This window comes from Taudactylus pleione, unplaced genomic scaffold (genome assembly GCF_031769625.1).
Source record: "Taudactylus pleione unplaced genomic scaffold, aTauple2 ptg000266l, whole genome shotgun sequence".
Taxonomy (NCBI): Eukaryota; Metazoa; Chordata; class Amphibia; order Anura; family Myobatrachidae; genus Taudactylus; species Taudactylus pleione.
This window is the reverse complement of record NW_028284668.1, coordinates 4,314,151-4,326,166: the sequence shown is the minus strand read 5'-3', so window position 1 is coordinate 4,326,166 and position 12,016 is coordinate 4,314,151. Positions and strand designations below refer to the sequence as shown.

General features: G+C 42.6%; 1 protein-coding gene across 1 annotated transcript in view; it reads left to right on the top strand.

The window, feature by feature from the left end:
* The window catches only part of FOXRED2 (FAD dependent oxidoreductase domain containing 2), a 423,284-nt gene that overhangs the window by 94,387 nt on the left and 316,881 nt on the right, over positions 1-12,016 (top strand). The gene's annotated exons all lie outside the window — the stretch shown is intronic.

Below are 12,016 nucleotides of genomic sequence, written 5' to 3'. Positions count from 1 at the left end.
TTCCATGTTGTATGTCAATTCTCGTCTTTTGTCACAGATATATTAGTGTTAATTAATAAAAGTTATGTTTTAATATATTCATATTCCATAGAGTGCTCACCAAACAGAGTTTCTTTCCTTCTTATTTTCTCAACCTAGTCTATTTACTCTAGTGAGCACCTCCACTACCCTGTATTTCATACTCTTCATACAAATAGGGAACAGTGGTTACAAGTTTGATTAATTATACCCATACCATTATAGGTCAGTGCATCGATTCTCCCTTTTCCCTTCCCTTTCCATTTGAACACCTAAACTGGACATTACACATTCTTAATACCTTTGCTATGCCAAACCTGGGAGATCTCATTTACCTCATGTGGAACAATGCTGACCCTGTCACAGTATTGAATTTTTTCCTAGCTATAACTAGTTACTTTAAAAAGAGATGCATACTGTAGGTACTGTTTATGGTGGGCCTCCAATGAGGCTATTTTCTTGTCAAGGTACTCCCTATGTTTATTGTTCATCTCTTTAAAGCTGGCTACCCACTTATAACAGCAAACTATGTATTGGTACTGCATCGGTAGGTGTGTACACCTGATGTGTCTGCGAACGTCATTGTTCAGATATATTGAGTTGGCCTTGCAGCACAGCCGGTGCTAATATATGAAGCAGATATTTTGGTGAATTTGAATGATGGATCACATCCACAGAAACTGGAAGTGATGTCATTGTCGAACATCGCTTCCAGTTCCTGCATGTTGGTCAGTGGATTGGTAAACATATATGCAAAAATCATTTGTGCAGTACACTTACCAAATCGGTGGATCGGTCAGCCTTTCGATTACTTTTGTACCCAGCATAAGTGTGCTGTGACCGGAATGGCCGAATTTGAACAACTGTTTTTTGAAGTCACACCATTACATGAAAACCAAAGTGTTTTCCATACTGTTAGTTTGTAAATGAAGTTCCAGGATTTCTATTTAACTTCTATTATAGATAATTGCCAAGTCTGCGTGGCATGATGCTATCACAACATGGGAAGATATCATCTGCTTTTTAAATATGCTGCAGGATTCGTTTATCTGCTATTGCCAATCTATTCTGGAGTAGGACCCATAGACATTGGAATAAAAAGTAAAATCACAAGTCATGAGCCACACTTGAAATAAGCATCTGATAAAATTATATAGAATCATCACTCTGAAGCAATATCCAAAACTTGAGAGTAAAATCTATCAAATGTACTGTAGGACCTAAGGCCATATTAAAATCACTATGAATGAGGGCCCACTGTAGACTTTGGACACTGCAGAACAGAATTGTCTAAGAAATGTAAAAAAAATGTTTAACATTTCAGGCATATAAGGAGCCAGAGTAGTTAACCTACCATATAATGTACTGGCAAGAATTATTAGTGTTCACTCTAGGATTTTTTTTTTGGTCAGGGTGCTGGTCGCAGAGGAAGGCACATGTTAATACTGAAATGCAAAATTATGGATGCATTGGACTGAATTGTAGACCCTGTGAGGCATACAGTAATATTTAAATTGTTTCCCATTTTGCATGCCTCATCAATGCCTCTCATATGTTCCCCACATGCATCAGCCCATCTTACATGCCCCTTTATAATCCTTCAGTCCTGCCTACATGCCACCTCAGTGCTCCTCAGCCCTTCCCACATGCAAGCAGATGCCCCTGCAAAGCCCATCAGACTACCCCACATGCCCCTTCAGTATCCCACAAAGTAAATGGACTAGTGTTCTGCCCTCCAGAAAAGATGGACAGAAAACCACTTGTCTTCAGAGAAGAGTGGAAATTGCTGGTACAGGGAAACTGCAGCAGAGACTCTGCTGATAGCACTTAGATGTGCCTGAAGCCGCTGCTCACTGCAATCCCCGGGACTGTCTCCTTACGAAATCCCCCATGCAACATGCTGTTACTGGTCTCTGACCAACTTGGGAGGAGGAGGGTAATGGTTGCACTCAACAAATGGGGGATGAGCAAAAAAGCAGTGATTAACCAATCAGTGTGGTGCTTGCTAAAATGGTTGGGTGCTTTTTTCCATTCACAAAGCAACCAGGATGCGGCACCCTACTACTACACCCTAGCAGGACTGTTAAGAAATAGATACTTCCCACTTTTGTTTTCATTTTTATTTTTTGTTTTCAAGAGCTACAACATAGAAATATATACAAAATAGATATTTTGGTAGATTAGAATGTAGAGGATGAAATGTTATCCTGCACCAAGTATTTCCTGGGTGAAAAAGTAGACTGTTGTGGGATCTAACTAATAATTTTAAGTCAAAATAATTATTACTACTTTTTATTTACTAAACCACTTGCCTGGCACGGTCGTATCAGATGCGACCACACCAGGCTGGGCTTTCCCTGACATGACATTTTTTCACTCTCTAGGCGGCTGCGGGGAGCTAATATTCCTGCAGCTCTAATGGTTAATGAAAGCAAACAAAATATTAAAATTATATATAGAAACAAATGTGAAGAAAAGTGATTAAAACGGGTTGGGTTTGAAATCCCAGCTGTCAGGATGCTGATGGTCAGAATACTGACAGCGACATCCCGACAGCCAGAATCCCGACACCCATAGAGAACAGAGGTGAGTATTTTTTTTAAACCGCCCCCCCAGTGCCTAAACCTAACCGCCCCCTCCCTGCACCTTAATCCTAACTCTCCCTCCCAGGTGCCTAACCCTTCCCCTAACCTCCCCCTAACACCCCAATACTTACCTTCAGGATGCTGGCGGTCAGTATTTTGGTGCCGGTATTCAAGATTAGATAAATTTGACCTGTATATTAAAACTCACTAATTTATTAGAAAGGTGTCTATTAAGGAAATACTTTTTACCCAACTTACGGAAAGGGCCCCCACATCGAAACATTTCAACCACTAATAGAAGAAGAAATCACAAGACTGCCAGAAAAAAACAAAAATCCCATATAACTGCTCATTAGAGGAAAAAATGGATTGAAAGAATTTAAAGAAGATCAACAATTTAAATCAAACCAGTAGATAAGGGAGGAGGGGTTGTAATCATGGATAGAGAAAAATACAAAGAAGAAGCTCGAAAATTATTATCCAATGCAAGCCCCTTTACAAAATTAAGAAGAGATCCAACTGAGGAATTCCAAGAGCCATTAAATGAACAACTGGAAGAAGGATTACAATTAGGAATACTGATAATATAATAATAAATTCAAATTATTTTCTTATTTATTAACGGAATACCTAAAACTACCCACCTTCTATCACCTCCCAAAGGTGCACAAAGACCAAAAAAAATCTCCAGGACGTCCTATTGTCTTGGGAATAGGGTCCCTCAATGCAAATCTTTCAAATACGTGGACTCGTTTCTTCAAACTTTAGTCGAAAAACAAAAAAGTTTCCTAAAGGACACCATCAGTATCCTACAAGTTCTAGACACGATAAAATGGGAAGAAACACATACAATCTGTACAAGCAACATCAAGTCGCTATATACGGTCATTAATCACGATGGATGTGACGCCACTCGACATTATCTGTCAACACAAATGAACATACCAAATGCACAAACAAATTTTATAATGGCAAATGTAGACTTTATCCTAAAGCAAAACTATTCTTGGTACGATTGTGAGTTCTTTATCCAAGAAAAAGAAGACATCTTTCGCCCCCAGCTATATAGCCTCCATCTTGAGTTTACGACAAATTAGAGCAAAGAACTCATGATATTCCTAGATTTGGAAATATTTATCAAGAACCACAGAATACACACTAGAACCCACATTCAAAGAAGTCAATGGGAATAATGGCTTGGCCATCAATAGTAACCAGCACCGAAATTGGGTAAGAAACATTCCAGCTGGCCAATTTCACCATTTAAGAAGAAATTGCACAGAAGATATGGCATTCAAACAATAAAGCTCAGATATGAAAGAGAAAAATTAATCCAGAAGGTTACGACAAAAAGACCTTAAAACAAACCATTGACAAAATATCTATACTTGAAAGGCTCTAATAACCTATAAAAGAAACCCATCTCTGAATGCAAACTACTTTCATCACACAGTTTAATGGAAATCATAAAGAGAGAAAATGTTGAATCATCATTTGCACATTCTATGTTTGGATGAAGATGTAAAGAAATACTACCCGCCAAACCAAGAATCATTTATAAGGCATGCAACCTTAAACAAGAACTTTACAAGGATCTTCTTACTGGCAAAAAAAGAATGAACTACAACTATAGACAAGAAAGGATTCCATCACTGCACCAAATGCATGGCCTGTAGGAACCAGGCACAAACACAAAAACAATCCATGAATTTAGCTCCCCAAAAATTAACAAAAGATTCACTTTCTTTAAAATAGCTGTTTACATATTTGTATTCCTAATTTTATTTTTTATTTTTGTTTTTTTATATATTTATAAGCACAAGGTTTATCTCCTCTATATAAACTCAAGTTTTAAACCAACATATAACATATTCTACATAATCCTATAAGCATAACAGACAAACATAATGGATTCTAAAGGAAATATTAAGAATATTGAAATATAATGTGATTAAGAAGGTGATTTGGAATATCTACAAGTCTTGTATGGAGGAGAGCTCCCGGGGAGCTCAAACAATATATGTTGTAATAGCCAATCACTGGCATACCAAAAGAATATTGCTCAAGAGGGCATTTACCCTGCCAGTCAAATCGAGATATCATACCATTGAGGTGAGCTACGTCTATTTTAGAGAGAGCTATAGGGATAAGAGGCGATCAAATATATAAACATATGTCAGACATCATCTAAGGGGTCAGTGGAGAGACTTTTAGTGATGTCGTGGTTACTGGATTGGTTCTCTTCGTGAAAAAAAGCATGTGCATCAGCAGGTTTATTAACATGAGTCCCCATGGAATATGAGGAGCCTCGCAGGATAAATTACGGAAAAAAATCTTTTTCTGGACTAGTTGGGAGCAAATGGGAGAGAGCCTTTCATTCTCTTGCTAGCTCCACAGAGAAATATTGGAACAAATATAGTTTTTTACCCTCCCAGGTAATGGATTTGTTTGTCCGCGAAGCTGTCCAAAAAGCCAACTTGTGGAGATAATTTAAACAATGGAAGAGGTTACCCGTGGGTGCCTATAAGAGGATATGGAAACGGGGAAACCCTATGGACCCGCTGTATCTCCAGGTCATGGCACTCCTCTTCTATTCCCACTAATGTAGGGAGGGTAGTACGTATAAAATGTACTAGGGAGGGGCCCTTAGTATTCTCTGGTAAACCAACCAGCCTGATATTATTCCTACGTGACCTATTCTCTAGGTTGTCAACCTTGATCTATAACTGGTGGTTCTATTTTTGTAGCTTTCGGACCATGTATTGTATGATGGCCATGTCATGGCATACAGCTCTGATGCGGTGCTCTGAATCAGCAACCCTTTGTGTAAGGTGGTGGAGCTGCGTGGTAATGTCCGCTACCGCCTGGTTTAGTAAGGGGCCCATGGTGGATATTATCACCTCTACTACCTCCCCATATGAGACTGGGGCATCGGGGTTGCAGCATACCTGTGGGAGATCAGTAACTGCTGTGATGGCTGCTGCCTTCGTTGATGTCTGGGAATCAGCATCTGGTGCCATGTGTGTGTCGGGGTGGTGTTTTGGCTGCAGCATCTTTGAGGTAGGGTGACCCAATAGGAACTTCTCCATGGGCTGCTATTGACCACTTGAATACAGCAAGGGTGAGAGGGACCCGACTTGGAGACCGGAGAATGGTCTTGTAAAGTAAAATTGACCAACCAAGCAGGGGAGCAGCACAGAGGAAATCCTCACTCCATGCAGTTGGAACTGGAAGTCGCAGGTTATGAATATCTTAACAGATGTGACTACAAAGGTGTATTTTCCCTAATTGGCTTGTCACCCAACATTGCTGCTGCTACCATACAAATTTTGGCTAATTGCATAGCATCTCAAATCGATATCTTCAGTGTTACTAATATCTCATAAATCAATTGCAGATGTCTATATCATGGTTGTTTAGCAGCGTTATTTCATATGGAGAGACATCCCTGCACACACATTTGATAACAAAATATACACCGTGGCAAGATGAAGCTAGGTGGTGATAGTGAACCATAGATTCTGTTTGGGGCTGGAGGGATCTGCCCACACAGAGAAGAGAAAGGAGATGTGACAACTCCTAATGCCTGCCGAGTGGAATCTGTCCAAGGAGGACTGAGACAGGCCGTGTCCTAACATGAAGGAAGGACCACAAATCTCTAATCACCGGTGAAAGCGATTAGCTGAAAATGGGTATCGGGCTATCCTATTAGCCGGCATTTTCGTAGGGTGCAAATTCTTGTATTACATTTATCGCAATTTTTATTTGAACCCTGGAGCTGGTGAGAAGTTGTGCAAAACCCCTATTTTTGGCTGAAAATGTCAGAACTTGGTGCAGAACCACTGGGACACCTTCTTTAATGACTATTTAGCCCAAAATAATTTTTAATTCGTTTAATTTGGTCAATAATGGCATGTCATTTTTGGGGTGAAAAAATAAAAAGTGAAGAAAAAGGTGTCTAAAGTAGTGGAACAGGTTTATTGGGGACTGTATGAATGGGACAGGTGTTTTAAATATTGAAGGAGGCTAAAGTGATACAGAAATATATTTACATCCATTTTAGTGTACTTCTATTTTAACTACAGCATTTATTTTGGCCAAAAGAAACTTGCTTTCTATCAATTTTTCTCTGTTTTACAAAACTGCTTATAACAGCCATTTTAGACATTTTAAGAACCGAAAAACCCTTTGATTATGGCCACTAACAAACTTTTATACTGTTACCCTATATTAGTTTATCATTTATATGTGTTACAGGCTGATTTCCCCATTTTCACCTGTACTTATCCCTTGTCATCTATGCAAGCATTATTGTGCGAATTGGTTCTTGCCGGTTTTGCAATAGGATTGCAAAACTGGCATGGTTCTGGGACCCCAGTGCTTGGTTATATTTTCCCATCCGAATGTGCAAGGCCTGTGGCGCCCACTTGCAGACTCTACAGATGCTACAGTCATGCTTTGTGCATCTTTATACTCTACCATCGGTCGCACCATTGAAACTTGCACAAGCCCTATGCTACAAAGTGCAGATTATCCATCTGAGTTTAGCCTCCAATATGCGTGATTCAGCATCTCTATACGCATCCACTTTCAGCAACCCGCCCGTGTCACTCCAAATACATACCCATACTATCCTACATCTGGCCAATCCCCTGTAACCTCCCAGGAATGCCCAGCACATTTCTAATACACTATATATGTACTGTGACTCTGGGCCTGATTCAGAGGCGCTCGCTCTGAATCAGGGCGGGCGTTGTTTTTTTTAGGAGCGGCCTCCCGGCCGCTCGCATAGCTGTGGGTGACCACCCACAGTTATAGCGAGCGGCCATGATGATGGTCGCGATGGTCAAGACCATCACAACCATCGGGCTTGCGACAAGACCCTTGTGGTAGGGTCTCGTGGCCGCAAGCCCCAGAGAGCTTCTGGCTCAAATAGAGCCGGAAGCTCTCCCACTGACATCACTGGTGATGTCAGTGGGGCCACCCACAAACAGCAGGCATTCGCATGGGAATGCCTCCATTTGTAAAGCCACCCCCCCGACCCGCCTACAATTCACTGCGAGCTGTCAATCAACATTGACAGCCACCCCGTTTTGCAGCGAGCCCTGAGCGAGTGAAGCTCTCACTCACTCTAGGGCTCATGCATGCGCACTGCCCGGCCATCGACCCACTTGCGAACACTATGTACTCGCAAGCAAATCTGAATCAGGCCCTAAGCCAGAACTGGAAACACAAAACAACGCTATCACCGGCATCGGAGCAGCCTTCGCACCAGCAGGAAATAGCCACTGAAGCCAGAACAGACCAGGGATGATGGACAACTGATGGGAGGTCAGCGAACGATTGCCTGGCGTTCACCTCACCCTGCATTCGCAGTGCGGCAGTTTGTGACACTACCCCCCCATGACGAGGGGTTAAGGAACCCCTAGCCCCTGGTTTGTCAGGAAAGTTCTCAAAAAACATTTTCTTCAGAGCAGGAGCATGCAGCAACATTTCATGAACCCACAAGCGCTCCTCCAGTCCATATCCCTTCCAATGGACCAGAAATTGAAGGCAACCTTGTGAAATTCTGAAATGAAGGACTTTTTCCACAACAAACTCCTGGCGACCTTGAACGAGCCTCAGAGAAAACCTGAAGAAAAATGGTTTTAGGAGAGAACAATGGAAAGTGTTGTTGATCCTGAGAGTCTGGGGTAACTTCAGTCGAAAGGCCACAGGATTAACTTGAGGAATAATTCTAAAAGGGCCAATGAACTTGGGGCCCAACTTCTGTGATCTCTGGCACAGGTTAATGTTTTCTGGAGGACAGCCACACTAAGTCTCCCACTTTGAAATTACAGGGCCTATAACGTTTGTCAGCCAGAACGACCAGGTGCTCGAAGAGAATGGTGCACTGTCTCCAGACTGACCATAACCTAGAAATCTGAAGATGAAGGAGTTGTGGTTGATGTAGTCTCAAAGGAATTACTCCTAGGATGAGTCCTAAAATTGCAGAAAAAAGGAGACACTGAAGAAGCATAATGGCAGGAGTTGTTGTATGCAAATTCAGCAAGCAGCAAAAGAGTAACCTAGTTGTTTTGACATTTGGAGATGAAGCAGCAAAGGAACTGCTCCAGGGACTGATTGGCCCACTCCGTCTTTCCGTTGGGCTGTGGGTGGTACCCTGATGTCAGACTGACATTGATACCCAAATCTGCACAAAAGTACCTCCAAAACCAGGCAACAAACTGGGTACCACGATCCGAGACAATTTCTGATGGAAATCCAGTTTAAAAACATGTTGAATAAAGAGTAGTGCCAATTCTTTAGCTGAAGGCAATTCGCTGAGGGGAACAAAATGCACCATCTTCGAGAATCTGTCCAGATGACCGAACAGCGAGAAGGTGATGGAAGATCCACCACGAAATCCATAGCTATATAAGTCCAAGGTTTAGAGGGAGTAGGCAGTGGTCTTAACAGACCAGAAGGAGTAGTTCGGAGAGTCTTGTTCCTGGAACAGATGTCACAAGCCGCTACAAATTCCTGAACATCCCGAAACATGGACTGCCACCAAACAGAATGGGAAAGAAGTTCAAGAGTCCTGGCGATGCCTGGATGGCCAACAGCTTTGGATGAGTAGAAATCATTCAGGACTGCCTTACGAGACTTCTCAGGGACAAACGGCAATCCTGGAGGCTTTTCAGGCATAGCTTCAGACTGACATTGCCTAAGGGAATCAGCCAAGGTTCTAGTCAAGTCTAGATGAATTCGGGAGGTCGGAATGATGGTTTATTCCGTAACACTAGGACAATGAGCAATGGGAAAACTACGTGACTGGGCATCCACCTTCAAATTCTTGGAACCCGGTCAAAAAGAGATTACAAAATTTAAGCTTTAAAGAACAGGGCCCATTGTGCTTGCCTAACAATCAGCCTCTTGACAGTCTCGATATAGACCAGATTCTTGTGGTCCATCAGAACAGAGACCACATGGTTAGCTCCCTCTAACCAGTGTCTCCAGTCCTCAAATGCCCATTTGATGGGCAAAAGCCCACATCATAATTCCTCTGCACTGAATCAAACTTCCAAGAAAAGAGAGTGCATGGATTTTCCCTTTGGGAAAGGATAGCGCCAACACCGATCTCTGACGCATCCACTTCAACCATGAATGGGAGGTCCATATTGGGATGTTGAAGGACATGAGCAGTCTCAAAGTAGTCTTGAGAAGCTTTAAGGCTTGAATGGCACTGGAGGACCAATTAGCTACATCAGCCCCTTAGTCAATTCCACGATGGATGAGACAATTGAGGATAAGGACTTAATAAAACTATTATAATAATTTGCAAACCCAACAAAATGCTGGATGGCCTTCAGCGATGTAGGTTGCTCCCAATCCAGAAAAGCCTTCACCTTGTTTGTATCCATGGAGAATCTGTGAGAGGAAATTATATAACCCAAGAAGGAGACCTCTTCCACCTCTAATTCACATTTTTCCAACTTGGCATATAGACTGTTATAGGAAGTCTTTGCGACACTAGTCTCGTGTGTTGTCGATGCTGTTTCAAGAAATGAGGATATCATCCAGGTAGACTACTGCAAAGATCCCAAGAAAATCCCTTAAGACCTCTTTGATGAAGTCTTGGAAGATGGCTGGGGCGTTGGAGAGACCAAATGGCATGACAAGATACTCGAAATTCCCCAAATGAGTGTTAAATGCCGACTTCCACTCATCTCCTTCTCTGATGCGGATGAGATTATATGCTCCCTGAAGATCGATTTTATAGAAGCCTCCCACAGTTGATCGAGAGGACAGAGATGAGTGGCACAGGATACGCGTTCTTGATGGTGATATTGTTCAACCCTCGGAAATCGATGCAAGGTCGGAGTGATCCATCTTTTTTCTGAATGAAAATGAAACCTGCTCCCACCGGGGACTTGGATGGTCATATAAATCCTTTTTCCAGAGCCCCCTGGATATTCTCCTGCATGGCTTTACTTTCAGGGACAGAACGCATATAACCTGCCTTTAGGAAGTCTGGTTCCCAGTAAAAGGTCAATAACGCAGTCGAAGGGTCGATGAGAAGCCAGGATGTCTGCTTTTTTTTCTTGGAGAATACCTCAGCCAGATCACAATAGGGAGCAGGAATGGACAACAACTCGGATGGAATGGCTGCAGCTAGACGAACGGGATGAGAAAGACGACAATGGGAAAAACAAGAGGACCCCCACTGAAGCATTTCACCAGTTTGTCACTGGATCACCGGGTTATGTTTTTTTCAACTAAGGTAATCCCAGTACCACAGGAGCAAGAGGAAATTGAAGCAGAAGAAACAATAACTCTTCGAGATGCAGAGCTCTGATAGGCTTCTGGAACCCACCATTACAATTGGCTATTGGAACCCTGGAGAGGTTTCTGCCATCCAAACCAATGACTGTGACAGTACTAGATAAGGGCTCAGGAGTGAGTCCCAAAGTTTCAAAAAATGTCAGGTCCCTGTCTCTACTATCCACAAACCCAGAAACAGTAACATGAGCAGTTTATGACCTGATTACTGTGGGGAAATGGACTGAATTTTCGGGAGAGATGGATGCAAGGCCAAGATGCAACTCTCCACTTACACCTAATCCTTGCCTTTTCCCGATTTGACAGGACAAAGTTAGCGTCTCCTGCGCTTCTCCTCTGTAGGAAGGCAGAAAGCCCCCAATTGCATAGGCTCCTCTTGTTCTGTAGGAGACATCCAAACAGGAGATCGCAGAGCCAGAGGCGGTAAGTTCTTTTACACCCTGCGTTCCCAGAACCATCTGTCGATGTGAATGGCTAGACTCATTAAATCATGCAGACTCTCTGCAGAAGGATGCTGAACCAAAATATATGTAATCTGGTCAGAAAGTCCCCATCTAAACTAACTCTGGAGAGCTGAGTCATTCCACCCAGAATCGACGGCCCATTTACGTACAATAATCCTCGGCAGCCCTGTACTCCTGCATCAAAGATCGAAGGCTAGCCTCAGCCATGGCTGCTTTGACCGGGTCATCATAAAGCAGTGAAGAAAGAGTCCACGGTCTGCAGCGCAGAGGTGGAAGCAAGGCCAAAAGCCCAGGTTTGGGGGGTCTCCCTGTAAGAGAAATTACTATCCCGACTCGTTGGACCTCCAAGGATATGGGTCTGAGCTTAAAATAGAGTTTACAACTCTCTTTGAAGTTAAGGAAGTCCTTGCAATCCTCTGAAAAATGTTCAGGCATATTCAACTTAGGTTCCATAATTGTGGATTGAGCAGGTGCAGCCTGAGTCTTCGAAATGAAAGGAGGATGAATAACTCTCATAATATGCACAAAAGTTCTCCTCTTATCGGGCTGGTGATAATGTTAAGGATAGGGACACCTCCACAAATCAGTCCAGCAACAGCCTTGAGGGCTGGATAACTTGGGTAGCTG